The sequence below is a fragment of the Salmo salar genome, chromosome 19 (assembly GCF_965601325.2).
Source record: "Salmo salar chromosome 19, fSalSal1, whole genome shotgun sequence".
Lineage (NCBI taxonomy): Eukaryota > Metazoa > Chordata > Actinopteri > Salmoniformes > Salmonidae > Salmo > Salmo salar.
In genome coordinates this window covers 30,892,333-30,914,042 of record NC_138309.1, presented here as the reverse complement: position 1 = coordinate 30,914,042, position 21,710 = coordinate 30,892,333, and the positions used below count along the sequence as shown (strand labels likewise).

Here is a 21,710-nt window from a genome sequence, read left to right as displayed (position 1 = left end):
GGGATGGTGTTCTTCGGCTTGCAAGCCTCCCCCTTTTTCCTCCAAACATAACGATGGTCATTATGGCCAAACAGTTCTATTTTTGTTTCATCAGACCAGAGGACATTTCTCCAAAAAGTACGATCCTTGTCCCCATGTGCAGTTGCAAACCGTAGTCTGGCTTTTTTTTATGGAGGTTTTGGAGCAGTGGCTTCCTCCTTGCTGAGCGGCCTTTCAGGTTATGTCGATATAGGACTCGTTTTACTGTGGATATAGATACTTTTGTACCTGTTTCCTCCAGCATCTTCACAAGGTCTTCTGCTATTGTTCTTGGGATTGATTTGCACTTTTCACACCAAAGTACGTTAATCTCTAGGAGACCGAACACGTCTCCTTCCTGAGTGGTATGATGGCAGCGTGGTTCCATGGTGTTTATACTTGCGTACTATTGTTTGTACAGATGAACATGGTACCTTCAGGCATTTGGAAATTGCTCCCAAGGATGAACCAGACTTGTGGAGGTCTACAATTTTTTTTTCTGAGGTCTTGGCTGATTTCTTTTGATTTTCCCATGATGTCAAGCAAAGAGGCACTGAGTTTGAAGGTAGGCCTTGAAATACATCCACAGGTACACCTCCAATTGACTCAAATGATGGAATTGTGATACAGTGAATTATAAGTGAAATAATCTGTCTGTAAACAATTGTTGGAAAAATTACTTGTGTCATGCACAAAGTAGATGTCATAACTGACTTGCCAAAACTATAGTTTGTTAACAAGAAATTTGTGGAGTGGTTGAAAAGCGAGTTTTAATGACTCCAACCTAATTGTATGTCAACTTCTGACTTCAACTGTAAATCTGGGGTAATCTGGTTAAGGATGTTATAATTGATTAAGTGTCTATTTCCTTGTAGAATGATGACAGCTGTATAGAACACATTGTATTGCTAAGATGCTCAAACTTAACTTAATAGCTACACTCACGACACAGGATAAACTTTATCCCTCATGCTGGCCCAGACCAAACCGGTAAATTGCCCCTGCACTTCTCCAATGGCCAGACTTATAGTGGTCTTCTCCCCTTTTTTAATGCTCTTATGCTCATCCTTGAAAAATGCCATAAGCTTTGAAAGACACCAAAGTCAACATACTATACAAACAAGTAATACAAATCACTTTTTTGATCTACTGCTCTGCTAACTAGCTAGCTAAAGATTATTCTCGAACTGCGCAAGTGCAGGCCATCAAATCAAAGGCAAGCCTTCGATATAAAGTTGTTTTTGACGAAAATGCAACGTGTCAGTTTGTCACTTTCACGCGGTTGGAGTAACAACATATTCAACTACTTAACAAATTGGCCCAAATCTAGGTTTTATCTTTACATTTTTAGAAATTTAACAACTAATGAAGAATGTTTCACGTCTCTCATTGACTTCTCTAACCCCTAACCCCAGTTTGGGCTGCTTGGTGTGCTTCAAAAGCGTTACCGGAAGTCTCGCGATTTTGCGCATCTGGGTTTAGAAATTGTGTTGGCGAGTACTGTAGTTACTCAATGTCACCATGACATCGTCTACAAGCGTGATCGGGGATTTCTATTGGTGAAGCAGTTTCTAAATATCGTCATACTAAATCATCCTTGCCTTAGTCGTTTTTAAATGTCAATTTCCACGTGGTGACGTCAGAGTTGGGACGTCCCAAGGATCCCGTTTAGATTTTTCCATGACGTTCGACCAACCGGGAAATAGCAGTCAGCTGAAGCAACTCGTTATTCTTTGAGCTGCTATCGTGCAACCAGGTGGACGACGACTCCCTTTTCTCGTATTTTATTTCGAGCATCAAGGTAAAACGTTTTTTTTTTTAATGTTATTTGTTTAGATAGTCTCCAACACTATACTGTTATGTTATGATTTATGTCGGCCAAGTAATTGTGCTGCTGTGATAGGAGCAGACAGAGTAGCCAACAGCAGGAGTAACATTCATTGGGGTCTGTGTTATTCTCTTTCTCACCGTTGTGTGTGAAAGGCATTGCCTGCAGTAGTCCAGAACATTGCAAAAATATAAGCATTTTGTTTAATGTAATATGGCTACACATTTTAGTGTGTGTCTGTTTGTGGTGATCATTAAAGTGCATCGATAACTTCTTTCCTCTAAATTAATTCAACACCCTGACCTTATGCATAGGCTGTTTCGCTCCATGAACAAAACTTTTATATGTGGAAGCACCTGCTTTCAATATACTTTGTATCCCACATGTACTCGTGTTTCCGTTATTTTACCTGTATGTAACATATCACGTTTGTGTGCCGATGCTCCTTCATCTTGATGACAGAACATTCGTCATAGTACATTGTAGCCTAGCTACATTGCTAAAATATTACCTTATGTCTGGGTTTATGATCTAAGTGCCAGTACCTGGATATGATGTGATAAGCATTCATATTGAATATGAAGATCAATCATTTTAAATCATTTCCATCCTTCCTTAACCCCCTTCCATGCCTTTGCAGTCTCATACACTGAAAGTAGAAGTGAAAATGTTCAGAAAGTTAGTGTAATAATGTCATGCTGGTAATGTGACTAGGCTGTGGTATATTGACATGATGTTGAGTGCAACATCTGCTGTACAAATATCACATGCTTAATCTCAGTGCTCTGTATGTAGGCTATAGTGATATTACTTATAATAGCATACTTTTCCCAAAATATTAAACAGATCTGAGATCTAGTCTACAGAGACCCATAATGGAGTGTTATTATAAGTTACTAGCACAACTCAAAAACCACATTATTCCTTTCACTTAGGAATGGCACTGTGATAGCGTAGCCTAAAGAGAGGGACATTGTGGTCCATTTTAAGACGTTACCTCCATGGCTTACAAGAGGGTAAACAGGCTTTGCCAGCATGGCGCTTGTATGGGGCAAACACACCACTGCCTGTCCATTGTAGGAACAGATGCTGTAAATAAAGGAATTCTCGCTGTGCTTTGTTTTGTCAACCATGTGTTAGTACTTGTGTTACTACTGAGAGAGGTATAGCCCTAATGTTACTTTCATTTTCGTTCAGTTGAATCTAAAGTTACAAAGTGGGAGTTGTTCCTCAATGTGGAAACCCTGTGAATGAGTTATCACATAGCTGTAATTTAATGGGTCATTAACCCAGAGAAAGATCATTTTAGATTAATCCCATAAAACCAATATGCAGCCAGGCCCACAGTTAAGTAACAATGATGCGTGTTGCTCTGTCTGCTCAGCCTGGCTGAGTTTGTCTCCTTTATGTGAAATCACCATGAAAGCCTCTCTGCAGTGGGAGCTCAGTTGAGTTGACCCAGTAAATTCTCTCACATGAATATCAATCTACTCATCCTGTATGGCACGATGACTCATATCTATGTGACTGCAATACATTTCAGTTTAGTCTCAATCAATTCTGGAGCATAATATCATAGTAATTTCTTTTTAGAAGATACACAGTATATCCTACTCTACATACTCTGTATTCCCAGTATACAGTGCCTTCAAAAACGATTCACTACCCCTTGATTTATTCCCCATTTTGTTGTTACAGCCTGAATTCAAAATTGAATGAATCTGGGGTATTTTCTTACCCGTCTACACACAATTACTCCCCATAATAACAAAGTGAAAACATGTTTTTAGAAATATTTGCCAAATGTATTTAAAATGAAATACAGAAATATGACAATTACATAAGTATTCACACCCCTGAGTCAATAGTTTCGTGAAGCACCTTTGGCGTCGAGTACAGCTGTGAGTCTTTTGGGGTAAGTCTCTAAGAGATTTGCACACCTGGATTGTACAATATTTGCCCATTATTCTTAAAATATTCTTCAAGCTCTGTCAAGTTGATTGTTGATCATTGCGTAACAGCAATTTTCAAGTCTTGCCTTAGATTTCCAAGCCGATTTGAGTCAAAACTGTAACTAGGCCACTCAGGAATATTCAATGTTGTCCTGGTAAGCAACTCCAGTGAATACTTGCCCTTGTGTTTTAGGTTATTGTCCTGCTGAAAGGTGAAATCACCTCCCAAATTCTCTGTTGGAAAGCATACTGAACCAGGTTTTCCTCTACGATTTTGCCTGTGCTTATGGCTGGATTCCGTTTCTTTTTATCCCCCAAAAAACTCCATAGTCCTTGCCGATGACAAGCATACCAATAACATGTTGCGGCCACCACCATGCTTGAAAATATGACGACTGGTACTCGGTGATGTGTGGTGTTGGATTTGCCCCAAACATAACACTTCGTATTCAGGACAAAAATACAATTTACTTGTCACTTTCTTTTTGAAGTATTACTTAAGTTCCTTGTTACACACAGGATGCATGTTTTGGAATATTTTTATTCTGTACAGGCTTCTTTCTTTTCACTCTGTCATTTAGGTTAGTATTGTGGAGTAACTACAATGTTGTTCATCCATCCTCAGTTTTCTCATATCACAACCATTAAACTCTGTAATTGTTTTAAATTGAACATTGGCCTCATGGTGAAATCCCTGAGCAGTTTCCTTCCTCTCCGGCAACTGAGTTAGGAAGGATGCCCGTATCTTTGTAGTGACTGGGTGTATTGATAAACCATCCAAAGCCTAATGAATAATTTCACCATGCTCAAAGGGATATTCAGTGTCTGCTTTTTGTTTTACACATATACCAACCGGTGCCCTTCTTTGCGAGACATTGAAAACCCTCCATGGTCTTTGTGGTTGAATCTGTGCTTGAAATTCAATACTCGATTGAGGGACCTTGCAGATAATTGTATGTGTGTGGTACAGAGATAGGGTAGTCATAAAAAAATAATGTTAACCACTACTATTGAACACATAATCAGTCAATGCAACTTATTATGCGATTTGTTAAGCACATTTTTACTCCTGAACTGATTTAGGCTTGCCATAACAAAGGGGTTGAATACTTATGGACTCAAGACATTCCATCTTTAATTAAAAACAATTAATTAAAAAAAAATCCACTTTGACATTATGTGGTGTTGTGTGTAGATGTGTCAGAGGAAGGCCCTAAAAATTGTCAAAGACTCCAGCCACCCTAATCATAGACTGTTCTCTCTGCTATCACACGGCAAGCGGTACCGGAGCGCCAAGTCTAGGTACAAGAGGTCTCTAAACAGCTTCTACCCCCAAGCCATAAGACTCCTGAACATCTAATCAAATGGCTACCCAGACTATTTGCATTTCCCCCCCTCTTTTACTTTGCTACTACTCTGTTATTATCTATGCATAGTCACTTTTATAACTCTACCTACATGTACTTATTACCTCAATTACCTCGACTAACCGGTGCCCCCGCACATTGACTCTTTACCGTTACCCCCTGTATATAGCCTCGCTATTGTTATTTTACTGCTGCTCTTTAATTATTAGTTACTTATATATATATATTATTTTTATTTTATTTTTATTATCTGCATTGTTGTTTAAGGGCTTGTAAGTAAGCATTTCACTGTTGTATTCGGCACATGTGACAAATATAATTTGATTTGATTGATATGGAAATGTTTTAAGAAGGAAACGTTTTTTGGGCCTTACTGCTATTAGCCCATACAAACTAGAGGTCGACCGATTATAATATTTCAACGCCGATACTGATTATTGGAGGACCAAAAAAAAGCCGGTACCGATTAATCGGCCGTTCCTTTTATTTATTTATATATATATTTGTAATAATGACAATTACAACAATACTGAATGAACACTTATTTTAACTTAATATAATACATCAATAAAATCAATTTAGTCTGAAATAAATAATGAATCATGTTCAATTTTGTTTAAATAATGCAAAAACACAGTGTTGGAGAAGAAAGTAAAAGTGCAATATGTGCCATGTAAAAAAGATACCGTTTAAGTTCCTTGCTCAGAACATGAGAACATATGAAAGCTGGTGTTTCCTTTTAACATGAGTCTTCAATATTCCCAGGTAAGAAGTTTTAGGTTGTAGTTATTATAGGACTATTTCTCTCTATACCATTTGTATTTCATATACCTTCGACTATTGGATGTTCTAATAAGTACTTTAGTATTGCCAGCCTAATCTCGGGAGTTGATAGGCTTGAAGACATAAACAGCGCAATGCTTGAAGCATTGCGAAGAGCTGCTGGCAAACGCAGTAACGTGCTGTTTGAATGAATGCTTGCGAGCTTACCACCGCTCAGTCAGACTGCCCTATCAAATCATAGACTTAAGTATAATATAATAACACACAGAAATACGAGCCTTAGTTTCTGGATTTTACCATATTAATGACCTATCATTTCAAAAACAAAACATTTATTCTTTCAGTGAAATACGGAACCGTTCCGTATTTTATCTAACGGGTGGCATCCATAAGTCTAAATATTGCTGTTACATTGCACAACATTCAATGTTATATCATAATTATGTAAAATTCCGGTCAAATTAGTTCGCAACGAGCCAGGCGGCCCAAACTTGCATATACCCTGACTCTGTGTGCAATGAACGCAAGAGAAGTGACAATTTCCCTAGTTTAATATTGCCTGATATCATGAATTTCTTTTAGCTAAATATGCAGGTTTAAAAATATATACTGTGTATTGATTTTAAGAAAGGCATTGATGTTTATGGTTAGGTACATTCGTGCAACGATTGTGCTTTTTTCGCAAATGCGCTTTTGTTAAATCATCCCCCGTTTGGCGAAGTAGGCTGTCTTTGTTAGGAAGAAATAGTCTTCACACAGTTCTCAACGAGCCAGGCGGCCCAAACTGCTGCATATACCCTGACTCTGTTGCACAGAACGCAAGAGAAGTGACACAAATTCCCTAGTTAAAATAAATTAATGTTAGCAGGCAATATTAACTAAATATGCAGGTTTAAAAATATATACTTGTATTGATTTTAAGAAAGGCGTTGATGTTTATGGTTAAGTACTGTAACGTTCGTTGTATGGAGTACACCAAAACGCAGCAGGAATGTGTATACTCATCTTCTTTTATTTAGAAGGAAACGTAAACACATAACAAACAATTGACGAATACAGTCCTGTAAGGCAACACGCTATACACGGAACAACTACCCACAAACACAGACAAAAATCCCTACTTAAATATGACCTCCAATTAGAAGCAACGAAGAACAGCTGCTTCTAATTGAAGGCCAAACCAAAAACCCTGAACATAGAAATAGACTAAATAGACACAGACATAGAAATATACTAACATAGAACATTGCCCAAAAACCCCCGAAACACACTAAACAAACACCCCCTGCCACGCCCTGACCAAACTACAATAACAAACAACCCCCTTTACTGGTCAGGACGTGACAGGTACACATTGGTGCAACGACAGTGCTTTTTTCGCGAATGCGCTTGTTATATCACCCGTTTTGCGAAGTAGGCTGTGATTCAATGATAAATTAACAGGCATCACATCGATTATATGCAACGCAGGACAAGCTAGATAACTACACTTGGTTGATAATATTACTAGTTTAACTAGTGATTATGTTAACATTGATTGTTTTTTTATGAGATAAGTTTAATGCTAGCTAGCACCTTACCTTGGCTCCTTGCTGCACTCGCATAACAGGTAGTCACTCCTCGTGGAGTGCAATGTAATCGGCCATGATTGGTGTCCAAAAATGCCGATTACCGATTTATGAAAACTTGAAATCGGCCCTAATTAATCGTCCATTCCGATATATTGGTCGACCTCTAATACAAACCCATTGAATAACAAAGTCCCCCCCCAAAAAATCTGAAGGAAGTTTGTTCTGAAGTGTCTGTGCTATATCTGAGAAATATAACAAAGATCAGGAAACATATACACTGCTCAAAAAAATTAAGGGAACACTTAAACAACACAATGTAACTCCAAGTCAATCACACTTCTGTGAAATCAAACTGTCCACCTAGGAAGCAATACTGATTGACAATAAATGTCACATGCTGTTGTGCAAATGGAATAGACAACAGGTGGAAATTATAGGCAATTAGCAAGACACCCCCAATAAAGGAGTGGTTCTGCAGGTGGGGACCACAGACCACTTCTTAGTTCCTATGCTTCCTGGCTGATGTTTTGGTCACTTTTGAATGCTGGCGGTGCTTTCACTCTAGTGGTAGCATGAGACGGAGTCTACAACCCACACAAGTGGCTCAGGTAGTGCAGTTCATCCAGGATGGCACATCAATGCGAGCTGTGGCAAGAAGGTTTGCTGTGTCTGTCAGCATAGTGTCCAGAGCATGTAGGCGCTACCAGGAGACAGGCCAGTACATCAGGAGACGTGGAGGAGGCCGTAGGAGGGCAACAACCCAGCAGCAGGACCGCTACCTCCACCTTTGTGCAAGGAGGAGCAGGAGGAGCACTGCCAGAGCCCTGCAAAATGACCTCCAGCAGGCCACAAATGTGCATGTGTCTGCTCAAATGGTCAGAAACAGACTCCATGAGGGTGGTATGAGGGCCTGACGTCCACAGGTGGGGGTTGTGCTTACAGCCCAACACCGTGCAGGACGTTTGGCATTTGCCAGAGAACACCAAGATTGGCAAATTCGCCACTGGCGCCCTGTGCTCTTCACAGATGAAAGCAGGTTCACACTGAGCACGTGACAGACTTGACAGAGTCTGGAGACGCCGTGGAGAACGTTCTGCTGCCTGCAACATCCTCCAGCATGACTGGTTTGGCGGTGGGTCAGTCATGGTGTGGGGTGGGGTGGCATTTCTTTGGGGGGCCGCACAGCCCTCCATGTGCTCGCCAGAGGTAGCCTGACTGCCATTAGGTACCGAGATGAGATCCTCAGACCCCTTGTGAGACCATATGCTGGTGCGGTTGGCCCTGGGTTCCTCCTAATGCAAGACAATGCTAGACCTCATGTGGCTGGAGTGTGTCAGCAGTTCCTGCAAGAGGAAGGCATTGATGCTATGGACTGGCCCGCCCGTTCCCCAGACCTGAATCCAATTGAGCACATCTGGGACATCATGTCTCGCTCCATCCACCAACGCCACGTTGCACCACAGACTGTCCAGGAGTTGGCGGATGCTTTAGTCCAGGTCTGGGAGGAGATTCCTCAGGAGACCATCCGCCACCTCATCAGGAGCATGCCCAGGCGTTGTAGGGAGGTCATACAGGCACGTGGAGGCCACACACACTACTGAGCCTCATTTTGACTTGTTTTAAGGACATTACATCAAAGTTGGATCAGCCTGTAGTGTGGTTTTCCACTTTAATTTTGAGTGTGACTCCAAATCCAGACCTCCATGGGTTGATAAATTGGATTTCCATTGATTATTTTTGTGTGATTTTGTTGTCAGCACATTCAACTATGTAAAGAAAAAAGTATTTAATAAGATTATTTCTTTCATTCAGATCTAAGATGTGTCGTTTAAGTGTTCCCTGTATTTTTTTGAGCAGTATATATTTTTTTTCTTCCCCCATGTATTTAACCCCTTATTTTTGGCAAAGTCATACCAAGGATCATTTTGCTATTTGATTTTGAATTTTAAGAACCCTTGAAGTATCAAAAAAGTATAGAAAAAAATTATTTGATTAAAATGTTTATTTGGCCTTACTGCTGTTAGCCCATACAAATGCATTGAATAACATATTCACTACATGGAACAACATATAGTCTCCCCCCCAAAAAATCTAAAGGATTATTATTCGTTTTTTTTCATGTATTTAACCCCTTATTTTTGTCACTAAACAGTCTCCATATATACTTCCTTTACTTTTTTCAACTGACATATAATGTGAAATTGTTACATAGGCGGATGCGATGGATTGAGATGCATCCAATGTAAAAAAACGATCTCTAGCTTAAACTGACATATTTTTATGGGGATGTTTTTATTATGCTAATTAGATGTCCACGGGGGCACGAACATCAACCTTAAGGGGTTTTACGTGCCTGTAATTTTACGGTACACAACAGGCTACTAGTTGCAGTGAAAGTATGGTAAACAACAAGTTACTGAATTTTGTGTATTTGTGCCAACCATCAGTGGAAGTGTTGTAACAGTTTAAGTGGTTGATGGTTATGTTGTCAAAGGTTGAGCACCTATTTTAACACTGTCAGTTCTGTAATATTTTAAGAGCATGTGACAATTAAGAGCTGCACTGTTAAGAGGTTACTATGCATTTCACAGTGACTTAGTGGCAGTTAGTTGCCTGGAAGTTGCTGTGAATTTTGCATGCAATTTTAATCACATTTGAGTTGCTTCATGTAACAGAAAAGTTGCTTGAGATGATGTCACTTGCAACTACACATTATTGACCTCTGGAAAAACAAAACAAAAAAAAAACGCTGCATTAAGGCCATTTTAAATAGTAAAAAAATGCCCCCTTCTTAGCTCATCTGACATAGTAGGATTGCCTGCCTTTAACCAATGGGGAGGAAGTGTTGCATCCACTCACTTTAATTATCAGTGATTACCTCAAGAAAAGGACATTTGAATAGAGCCTAAATATATATATATATATATATATATATATATATATAAAAATAGAGCTTAGTTGTTGAGTGCAGAGGGTTTTTTGCTGGACACGTTCTGTTTCTTGTAAATGTTGGCGCTATCTGACAGACATACAACGCAAAGAAGAACATGCCTTGTGATTTAAGGAATGTGCGCCCAAAGTCGACTCAAAATCGACTCGAGACTAACTCATTTCTCTTATGCTTTTTTTGGTTTAATAAGAATGCTCCGAATTCCTGGCCCCCACATATCGGCCAAGGAAGACAGGAATCTATTGGTGCTAGTCCAGGATTCAGCAGGTCTGTTCTCTGCACAAGGGCACATGGCAAACTATAAAAACCCTCCTGGCTCTGCTGAACGCGACATCTCTCAGCTACACTTCATGTCTGTGCATGTCCACAAGCACTCTTTGTGAAGACATGACAGTCTTCACTCATGCAGTGGAAAAAGTCAACGTTCATCTGTCCATCATACCAAAAACAGCAGGTGCAAATTCTGGTTATCCTGTAGGGTAACCTATTTTTTAAAATTAATTTGCAAGGACAAAGGTATCTCTTGATGGAGATGTAGTAGGCGTATTACAGTGACATCATTGTGAGTGGCGCAAAATATTTTAGCGTCACCAACCGTTGCTGTTACTTCAGGGGCCTTTGCACCCCTCCTTGACAGCATATCTGATGGAAACCCTGTGGCACTAGTAGCTTTGCCTTTTCTGGTGAGCAGTTTTTAAAACGTCTTGGAGTGAGCCTTTGCTGTTTGACTCATGCTCTGTGCTGTAAAAACATCAAAGAAGGATGATGTTGAAAATGTGTAGGCAGGGCATATAGCAGTTGTGGGGTGTATATTGATGGGGGTAGTTAAAGTTGTAGGTCTACATTTGTGTCTTATTCCTCTGATCAGTTTGTGTAGGAGTCAGTTTGTGTGGCAGTTTTGGGAGACGCTGGCTAGTAGTGATGCGCTGGTTGTCTCATAACCACAGCCTTCCCTGTAGCTCAATTGGTAGAGCATGGTGTTTGCAACGCCAGGGTTGTGGGTTCGATTCCTACGGGGGGCCAGCACAGAAAAAAAATGTATGAAATGTATGAAGTTGTATGAAATGTATGCATTCACTACTGTAAGTCGCTCTGGATAAGAGCGTCTGCTAAATGACTAAAATGTAAGTGTAAATGTATATAGGCCGGTGGGTTTAGGGTCATGAAATATTGTGTGGATGAAGGGCGGGTTGGTGATGGGTGGGTTGAATAAAGAGAAAACAATACATAAAAAAAATGCATAAATGTTTATCTACAGGTTATAATCTTTCATTATTTGTAGGCTATCTGGCGTTAGTGTGTACGCTTTAGGGCCTAAACTTGCGCTGTCAAATAGCCTACACAACAATCACCAAACAGTTTTGGAATGGACAGAAAAAGTTAACCTAGATCCAGTGAGGCAAAAAGCACAATGTCGGATTTAATTCAATAAGAGAAAAGCTGTGAAATGGAGAGTTGAAAAAAAGAATGGAGGTACAGAAAAGTAATGTTTGTGAAAGATTTGACCTAATACTTATTATTATAATTTTTTTACCCAATTGGTAGTTACAAAACACAACCCCGCCAAGCCGCGCTGCTTCTTAACACCTGCTCGCTTAACCCGAAAGCCATCCGCACAATGTGTCGGAGAAAACCCCTTTCAACCTACGACTGAAGTCAGCTTGTAGGCACCTGGCCTGCCACAAGGAGTCGCTAGAGCGCGATGAGCCAAGGAAGGCTCCCCGGTCAAACCCTCCCCTAACCCGGATGATGCTGCGCCAATTGTGCGCCGCCCTATGGGACTCCCGGTCACTGCCAGCTGTGACATAGCCTGGGATCAAACCCCAGGCAGTAGTGACACCTCAACACGATGCATTGCCTTAAACCGCTGAGTCACTCGGGAGGCCCTGCAATGTAGAAATTGCAGGTTAGGATCAGTGTGGGCCTCCAGATTTTCACTTTATCACATATATTTGGGCTTGTGGATGGGTTATTAGCAATTGCGGGCGGTTGCGGGTGAACAAACAGCTAACCCACGCACCACTACTGGCAGGTTCTGTGAAGCATCCCTCTAAACTTTCTCACTTCCCAATCCTTTTCAAGCCATTGATGAAAGAGCCACACATAATGTACCCTCATCCTCTCTTGGGTAGGAAGCCTGACTGTCCATAATATGAACCTCAAATATCCTAACTGAAACCTTACCAATCATTCTTGGTTTTAAGAGAACATCATCTCTCCTGACATGCTAATGGGTTGTGTGATAGCACTGTGTTATAGGAAGGTTATGAACACCACATACCTCCTTCAGTGGATGCTTCATCATTAGCATTCCAGTACGTGTTCCAGTTTTAGCCATCTGACTCTTGTACGTATGTGGTGTGTACGTATGTGGTGTGTATCTTTAGCATGGACATACAGACACTCAATATTGGGATAGAAATAACCTAGCCTCCTTAAGATAAAGGGCTAAGGACCGAGTATCCTAATCATCCTGGAGAATCAAATTAAAGTCAAATTACATTTTATTTTTCACATGCTTCATAAACAACAAGTGTAGACTAAAAGTGAAATGCTTAATTACGGGCCCTTCCCAACAATGCAGAAAGAAAAAATAAAGCACAAGGAATGAATACACAATGAGTAACGATAGCCTGGCTATATACACAGGGTACCAGTGCGGAGTCGATATGCAGGGGTACGAGTTAATTTAGGAAGATGGCTTGGGGGTAGAAGCTGTTCAGGCTCCTGATGGTTCCAGACTTGGTGCATCGGTACCGGTTGCCGTATGGTAGCAGACTATTCTCTCTATGACCTGGGTGGCTGGCTGGAGTCTTTGACAATTTTTAGGGCCTTCCTCTGACACCGCCTGCTATAGAGGTCCTGGATGGCAGGGAGTTGGCCCCAGTGATGTACGGTCAAATGCCAAGCAATTCCCATACCAAGCAGTGATGCTGTCAGTCAAGATGCTCTCAATGGTGCAGCTGTAGAAGTTTTTGAGGATTTGAGTGCCCATGCAAAATCTTTTCAGCCTCTTGAGGGGGAAGAGGCGTTGTTGTGCCTTCCTCATGATTGTGTTGGTGTGTGTGGACTATGATAATTCTTTAGTGACGTGGACACCAAGTAACTTGAAGCACTCGACCCACTCCGTTTCCTGCCTGTAGTCCACGATCAGCTCCTTTGTCTTACTGACATTGAGGGAGAGGTTGTTGTCCTGGCACCACACTGCCAAGTCACTGATCTTCCTATAGGCGGTCTTATCGTCATCGGTGATCAGGCCAACCACTGTTGTGTCGTCAGCAAACTTGATAATGGTGTTTGAATTGTGCGCCGCCATGTAGTCGTGGGTGAACAGGGAGTACAGGAGGGAGCTAAGCACGCACCCCTGAGGGGCCCCTCTGTTGAGGGTCAGCGTGGCCGATGTGTTGTTGCCTATCCTCACCACCTGGGGGCGACCCATTAGGAAGACCAGGATCCAGTGTCAGAGGGAAGTGTTCAGTCCCAGGTTCCTGAGTTTAGTGATGCGCTTGGAGGGCACTATGGTGTTGAACGCTGAGCTTTAGTCAGTGAACAGCATTCTCACGTAGGTGTTCCTCTTGTCCAGGTGGGAGAGGGCAGTTTAGAGTGCAATAGAGATTGTGTCGTCTGTGGATCTGTTGGGGCGGTATGAGAATTGGAGTGGGTCCAGGGTGTCTGGGATGTTGGTGTTGATGTGAGCCATGACCAACATTTCTAAGCATTTCATGGCTACAGATGTGTGTGTTACGCGGCGATAGTCATTTAGACAGGTTACCTTGGCATTCTTGGGCACAGGGATTATGTTGGTCTGCTTGAAACATGTTGATATTACAAACTGGGTCAGGGAGAGTTTGAAAATGTCAGTGAAGACACTTCACAGGTCAGCACATGCTCTGAGTATGTGTCCTGGTAATCCGTCTGGCCCCACAGCCTTGTGAATGTTAACCTATTTGCAGGTTTTACTCACATCGGCTATGGAGAGCGAGATCACACAGACATCCGGAACCGATGATGCATGGTTCAGTGTTGCTTGCCTCGATGTGAGAACTGGGTGTATTCATTAGTTCTGCATCGAAACAAGATTTATTGGAAAAGTTCAGCTAGTCTCTCCCCATTTTCGTCCTCTTGCGTTAGTTATGTTCCAACATTCCCTCTATCTTGTGCTAATATTAGTTATTTTTAAGTCTTTGTTCCAATACTTAATATTTTTTTCTATCTTTCCTATCATATGAACATCTTTTTCTGACTCAAATAGGATTCCCTTAAGATTGCTCTGATGTCTAAAAGATTTCAAATAGAAATGTTGTGAAAATATCTACATTAGTCGGGTCAAAATGTCTGTATTTTTCCGTGTGGACCAATTTATCAGTGAATTCTGAAAAGCTATCCAAGGATTGTTCCAAAGGGTTGTTTTTAGGGAGTGATATTGGTTCTTGTAGAATACATTTAATTTTATTCCATATTGTTATAATGTTCATGAATATGACGTTGTTATTGTTCTTAGCTTTATCCTTTGGATAAAGATTCTGGGGATGAGCATGCACATCTTCAATATGTACCTGCTGTTGCATTTAACTATATGTAACAATTAAAATCCTTGGGTGGCGAGTCTGGAAGGTTAAAACCCCCATCAGACTTAGGAAGATGTAAAACCTTCCTTTATATTCCGAGTTGTATTTTTCCTTGTAAAGTCTGTTATGACCAAGTATACTTTTTTAAAGGATGTATTTGGTGGGGTGATAGGTATTACCAAAAATACAGTACCAGTCCAAAATTTGGACACCTTCTCATTCCAGGGTTTTTCTTCTTTTTTTTTTTACTATTTTCTACATTGTAGGATAATAGTAAAGACAAATGATGAAATAACAAATATGGAATCATGTAATAACCCAAAAAAGTGTTAAACAAATCAAAATATATTTTATATTTCACATTCTTCAAAGTAGCCATCGTTTGCCTTGATGACAGCTTTGCACACTCTTGGCATTCTCTCAACCAGCTTTATGAGGTGGTCACCTGGAATGAATTTCAATTAACAAGTGCGCCTTGTTAAAAGTTAATTTGTGGAATTTCTTTCCTTCTTAATGCATTTGAGGCAATCAGTTGTGTTGTGACAAGGTAGGGTGGTATACAGAAGATAGCCCAATTTGGTAAAAGACCAAGTCCATATTAGGGAAAGAACAGCTCAAATAAGCAAAGAGTAACGACAGTCCATCATTACTTTAAGACATGAAGGTCAGTCAATCCGGAAAATGTCAAGAACTTTGAAAGTTTCTTCAAGTGCAGTCATAAAAACCATCAAGCGCTATGAGGAAACTGGCTCTCATGAGGACCGTCACAGGAAAGGAAGACCCAGAGTTACCTCTGCTGCAGAGGATAAGTTAATTAGAGTTACCAGCCTCAGAAATTGCAGCCCAAATAAATGCTTCACAGAGTTCAAGTAACAGACACATCTCAACATCAACTGTTCACAGGAGACTGTGTGACTCAGGCCTTCATGGTCAAATTGCTGCAAAGAAACCACTGCTAATGAACACCAATAAGTAGAAGACTTGTTTGGGCCAAGAAACTTGAGCAATGGACATTAGACCGGTTAAAAATCTGTCCTTGGCCTAATGAATCCAAATTTGAGATGATTGGTTCTAACCGCTGTGTCTTTGTGAGATGCAGAGTAGGTGAACGGATGATCTTCGCATGTGTGGTTCCACCGTGAAGCACGGAGGAGTGATGGTGTGGTGTGCTTTACTGGTGACACTGTCTGTAATTTATTTAGAATTCAAGACACACTTAACCAGCATGGCTACCACAACATTCTACAGCGATACGCCATCCTATCTGGTTTGCGCTTAGTGGGACTCTCATTTGTTTTTCAATAGGACAATGACCCAACGCACCTCCAGGCTGTGTAAGGGCTATTTGACCAAGAAGGAGAGTGATGTAGTGCTGCGTCAGATGACCTGGCCTCCACAATCACCCGACCTCAACCCAATTGAGATGGTTTGGGATGAGTTGGATCGCAGAGTGAAAGAAAAGCAACCAACAAGTGCTCAGCATATGTGGGAACTCAACAAGACTGTTGGAAAAGCATTCCAGATGAAGTTGGTTGAGAAAATGCCAAGAGTGTGCAAAGCCGTCATCAAGGCAAAGGGTTGGTACTTTGAAGAATCTCAAATATAAAATATATTTTGATTTTTTTAACACTTTTTTGGTTACTACATGATTCCATATGTGTTATTTCATAGTTTTGATGTCTTCACTATTATTCTACAATGTAGAAAATGGTAAAAATAAAGAAAAACCCTGGAATGAGTAGGTGTGTCCAAACTTTTGACTGGCACTGTATATGTCAATACTTTGGGAGCAATGCCATTCTGAAGAGATTTATTCTACCTGTAAGAAGATTGTTCCATTTAGTTAGATCCGTTTTCATATTGTTGAGTAACAGGATAAAGTTATCTTCATACATTTGTTTAGTTCTTTTCACTTATTAAACATCCTAAGTATTTGATATTTTTTGTGGTCAACTTAAAGTTTTGCTGTAGATCATGAATTTAAATTCCTATAATTCCTATTGCCATTATTTCTTCTTTTTTTCCTCCACGTAAATTTTATATCCTGAGTTTTTTGAATATTCAGAAAAATATTTTTAGCAAGGTAGCGTCGTTTTACATGTTGGATAAATCCTCCAACGGAAACTTAATTATGGGTTGTTACCATGGCAACAGCTTCCAGTTCCTTGTTGCGAGTGAGATGGGGCTTAGAGCTGAGGAAAACTGACTCACACTTTTATACGAGGGAATGAAGATGATCATATTGAAACTAGAGCCGGTTATATAAGCCCTAGGGACAAAACACAGCTTATTTCAACAAAGGACGGAAACTGAGGCAGATCTGTATGCATGGATGTGACAATTCAACAAAATACATGAAAACAAATTAGGCACTGTGGAGAAGAATTGAAGCTCTGAGGCCGCCTCAGTAGTCTCCATTCACATAACAAGCTGGTGTGTGTGTGTGTGTGTGTGTGTGTGTGTGTGTGTGTGTGTGTGTGTGTGTGTGTGTGTGTGTGTGTGTGTGTGTGTGTGTGTGTGTGTGTGGGGGGGGGGGGGGGGGGGGGGGGGGCTGCAGGGTTGTATTCACTAGGAACCTAACGGAAGAAATTACAGTTAACTAAAATGTACACTTAATTCAGTATAAACTAATGTATAGAATTGATTATACAACAGACAAAATTCACAAATGAGTCATGTCTTCAGTAGCGGTGTGTGGGTAAAATGACTGGGGAAGCCAAGCCAGAAAAGAAAGCCATATTACAACCTATGTGTTGTGATAATTGCATTGTTTGCTCGAGAACCTGTTAGTTCATATGCCTTGGCACCGTGATGTATAGGCCTTAAGGCTGAGACAATAAGACAAAGTGGCAGAATAAATTCAACCACACATTTGTTTCATTACAGAACCAAAGAGCAACCTCTGTCCGGTGAAGTCCACAAAACATGTTGCACATAACAAACAGTTACATGACCTACAGCATGGTCAAGAAAGGTCATGTTTCTGACATTTTCGGTCAACTGAACAACTATTAATTTAGAACCATGGAGAGTTACCGCAAGTCACAAAGAAAACAGGAGCTGCTTCCACTATTCCAGCACCATTTCAACTTCAACATTCCAACGTCATCGAATTACTTATGCTACGTCTAGTACAGTGACAACTAAAAGATACCAAAAACGATTTAGTCCAATCAATGTAAGCTAAATATGATGTGGCTGTCCATGTTACTGATTTCTGTGTGTGTGTGTGTGTGTGCATGCAAGTAGAAAAATATGTTGACTCACCCTACTTGTAGGGAAACACAAATGCCGCCCTCCTCTTTCATCTTACCAAAACGGTCTATGACTCTGTCATACAGTACACACTTTTAGTTTTTGTTGTCCTAGGTTACCTTGCTAAAATGTTTGCTCGCTAGCTTAACTTCCTTTCATGGGCAATGATGCGCCAGGCAAGCTAGTTAACATTAGATTACCACATCTAGTTACATGTTGAACTTCCATCTTCTCAGGCCAGGGGCATGATGTATGAATTAATGGTTGGATCAGAATCACCATTATAATCTTTGGCTAGAACAGAGAATTAAGTTAAACAAGTCCAAATCCCTATCACCTCCCATGTCTAATTTAGGAAAGGGACGATTTTAGCTAGCTAGCTAGCCAACGGAGGACAACGACACAACGAGATGTAAAAATTCCATTTTTTTTTTCTGTCAATGACATTTGGCTTCTAATGTGATTGGTCTGAAGCCAAATCCAAACTGGCTTCCTTTTATACTTTTTTTGGTGGCACCAGGACCATTCACAGCTGAGCTCACTCAGTTTAGCTCAACGCTGATTGGCTATTTATTTTATACATTTTTTTATCAAGGCAGGCCAAATGCTCGCTGGCTTCCCTTGCATTCAATGCTACAGGCGGCAACAATGTCATACTCTTTTTTTTGTTGTTGACCAGACAGCATCAGATAGATACGCTACATATACTGAGACAGAGGGGCGCTGTTTAGTTCGCTCGGATGCATGATCCGGTGAGATACTGTACATTCAGCCTTTTGGAAATACATGGAGACGAAAGATACATTATTTTGTATATTTATTGTTTGGCTTGCCTTTTTTGTCATTTTGCTACTCTGACAGAATCGTCTCTTTCTGCTCATGAGTGAATCATTCTTATTCAGCATGATGAGGGAGAGGGAAGCTGCGACTGCTGTTGTTCCTCTAATATGCAACATTACTTTGTCTTGTACTTAGCAATGTTCAAATTTCATACCCAGCCATTTTGAGTCTTGAGACCTCTTAAGACATATAAATGAAGATGTCTCGAGACATGTTTAAGACCTCTCCAGTGGTGTTACTAAATTGACCCATTCTCCTTAACAATCCTTGAAGTCCCTGTCTGTAGGTGATACATACTTTAACTAATAATATGATGCCCTGGCACCGATGTCACTTAAGAATGTCCATTTGTATTTGATATAAACCTACAGCCCCTTACAATGGAGATACTTCCCTCTTTAAAACCTACAATGTATCATAAACAAATGGTTAAAAGAATGGTAGAAGAAGGGTATTACAGGGGTAATAAGGTTCTACATTGAAACATAAGGGCGGTCTGAGAAAAGTAGAGATTTGATATCCCGTAGCCACCAGAGTAGTACTATGCAGGTACTTTTTCCCAGCCATCTCAAAGCCTAGATATATTTGATGTTGACAGTTTGTCTCTACAGCTCAATCTTAGAGCGACTAGCTCGGTTGTTATAGGCGAAGGTCTCAGAGCTAGAAGTCCGATTACATTCATGCATGACCACCGCTAGTCCGTTATGGCAGGCCATTTGTTTGCAGCCTATTTGTATGCAGGCTAGTGGATAGTACAGCGTCCCAGTCCTAATCGTCTCACAGTCTACTGAACCTGCACTCAACCACGTTCTGAAAAGCTGAAAAGGGCCAGAGAACTCAAAGGGGAGTGTGGTTTGTTTCAAGTAACCTTTCAAATCCAAAATGGTAACAAAAAAACTAAAGATCAGGTTGAAGCGCATCTTGCCATGAGGGTTCTCTTTACCGGTGATTCTTTAAAGGTGACTATGCAAAAAAAAAAATATGTTTGTTGTGACCATAGAACTAGAAATTATATTTCTAGGGTTGTGACAATGAGGATAGTCCCCCCCCCCCCCCCCCCCCCATCTTGCACCTCAAACCATTGGCCGAGTTGATTGCAGTGAACACGAGTCTTGGTTGAACTAACACTAAGGATGTTCTGTCGATTGTAGCCTCACAGGAGGTATGGACCAGGGAGTGTAGTGGAAAAGCCGAAGTGCACGCTAAATGAGAGGAAGTGTTGCACAATAGGAAGTGGTGTGTGGCTGTGGCCGCTGTGCCTCCCAGTTTCTATCAGACTGCTGCGACGTTGCCCTCAAGATTCCCTCTGCAAGAGAATCACGAAGGCCTGCACTTGTGACTAACTAGCCACAGTTGCTGTCCATCAAATTCTCAACCTCTGGTAACATTGTATTCATGTGGCCTCTAGAGTCAAAAGTGTTCGGTAAATCTATGGGTCAGTGCGATGCATGGTCGATAAACAAGGTCCTAGGGGTTGGAAATGTGTGTTCTGGTCACGTGAATTGCTGGACCTGCTTACATGATGATTGGACTAGAGCTAGACCGAGAGGAATAACGAGCGTTGAATATTGTTCAGGTTAAGTTTTGTCGCCAAAAGGTTTTGATTTTGAAGGAACATGGGAACTAGATGATGGACTTTATTGTATCTGTTTTGAGACTCAATGAACCTGTGTTTTCAGGACCTGACCTCCGCTGGAGGACTGTGAACTTGGCCACCTGCCAGGCTGGGCCTCCTTCCTCCTGACTGACATCTCCAGAGCTTCTTCTGCAGGTTAGTATCAGCACAAAGTTGCCCGTAGACGCTGATCTTGGGTCAGTTTAGCATTTTCAACACTAATGGTTAACATTAGGATTGGGGGAGGGGGAAGCTGATTCTACTGTAGTTCTGTGCCTAGGGGAAGCTTCACCCCGGAGCTATCAACAGCTACCGCTGTCATGTCCTGACTCATCGAACCTGAGGTTTCAACTGTAAGACCACAGCAAAACATGCTATCTGCTACAAGGCCTTTCTATCTGATTCTTTATACCTCTCTGATTCTTTATACCTCAAGTGTAAAATAACTTAGTGGAACTTCAGCTCTAAGACAAGCATTGTCTTTTGAACTTTGGTCACTCTTAAGCATTGTTTTTCTCTTCATTTTAAGTTCCTTCAAGCTCCGGTTGGGATTATTTGGAGCTAGAAGAATGCTTGTGTTGCACTTTTTCCCCATCAGGGTCACGATGTGTACGCCGTTTGTGTGATGCTGGTACGGAAATGAAGTGCATTGTGGGCCATGGAATGGGTCTGAGTAATGCGAGTGCCTCAATTTCTTGCTCTATTCTCCAAGGCAGGCTACTTATCTAACTAGGGTCGTCACAGGGTCACCGGCGATTGTCTGACCTCATAGAAGTGAAGCTGACAGCCAAGTGTTTGAACGTGTTCTCGACCACAAACAAGAGCTTAGTCCAGGGGGCTTAGGTCTCAATGTTTTTCTGTCTGATTAATAGATACAGTTTGGCCGGGTTTCTGTCTGAACATTTGTGACTAAACTGTTTATTTTTGTCATGCTAGTCTAGTCGATGTGAAATGACTAGCTTG

General features: G+C 41.0%; 1 protein-coding gene across 2 annotated transcripts in view; it reads left to right on the top strand.

The window, feature by feature from the left end:
- Window positions 1–1,681: 1,681 nt before the first annotated feature.
- Window positions 1,682–21,710, top strand: part of LOC106578680 (CYFIP-related Rac1 interactor B) — a 68,004-nt gene continuing 47,975 nt past the window's right edge. Inside the window, exons 1-2 of one of the 2 annotated variants that reach the window (XM_014157770.3) lie at window positions 1,682–1,819; window positions 20,812–20,903. The gene's annotated coding sequence lies outside the window, so the exon portion shown is untranslated. Of the gene's footprint in view, window positions 1,820–20,811; window positions 20,904–21,074; window positions 21,101–21,710 lie in introns of those variants that run through there. The other variant, XM_082965687.1, reaches the window with a different exon arrangement.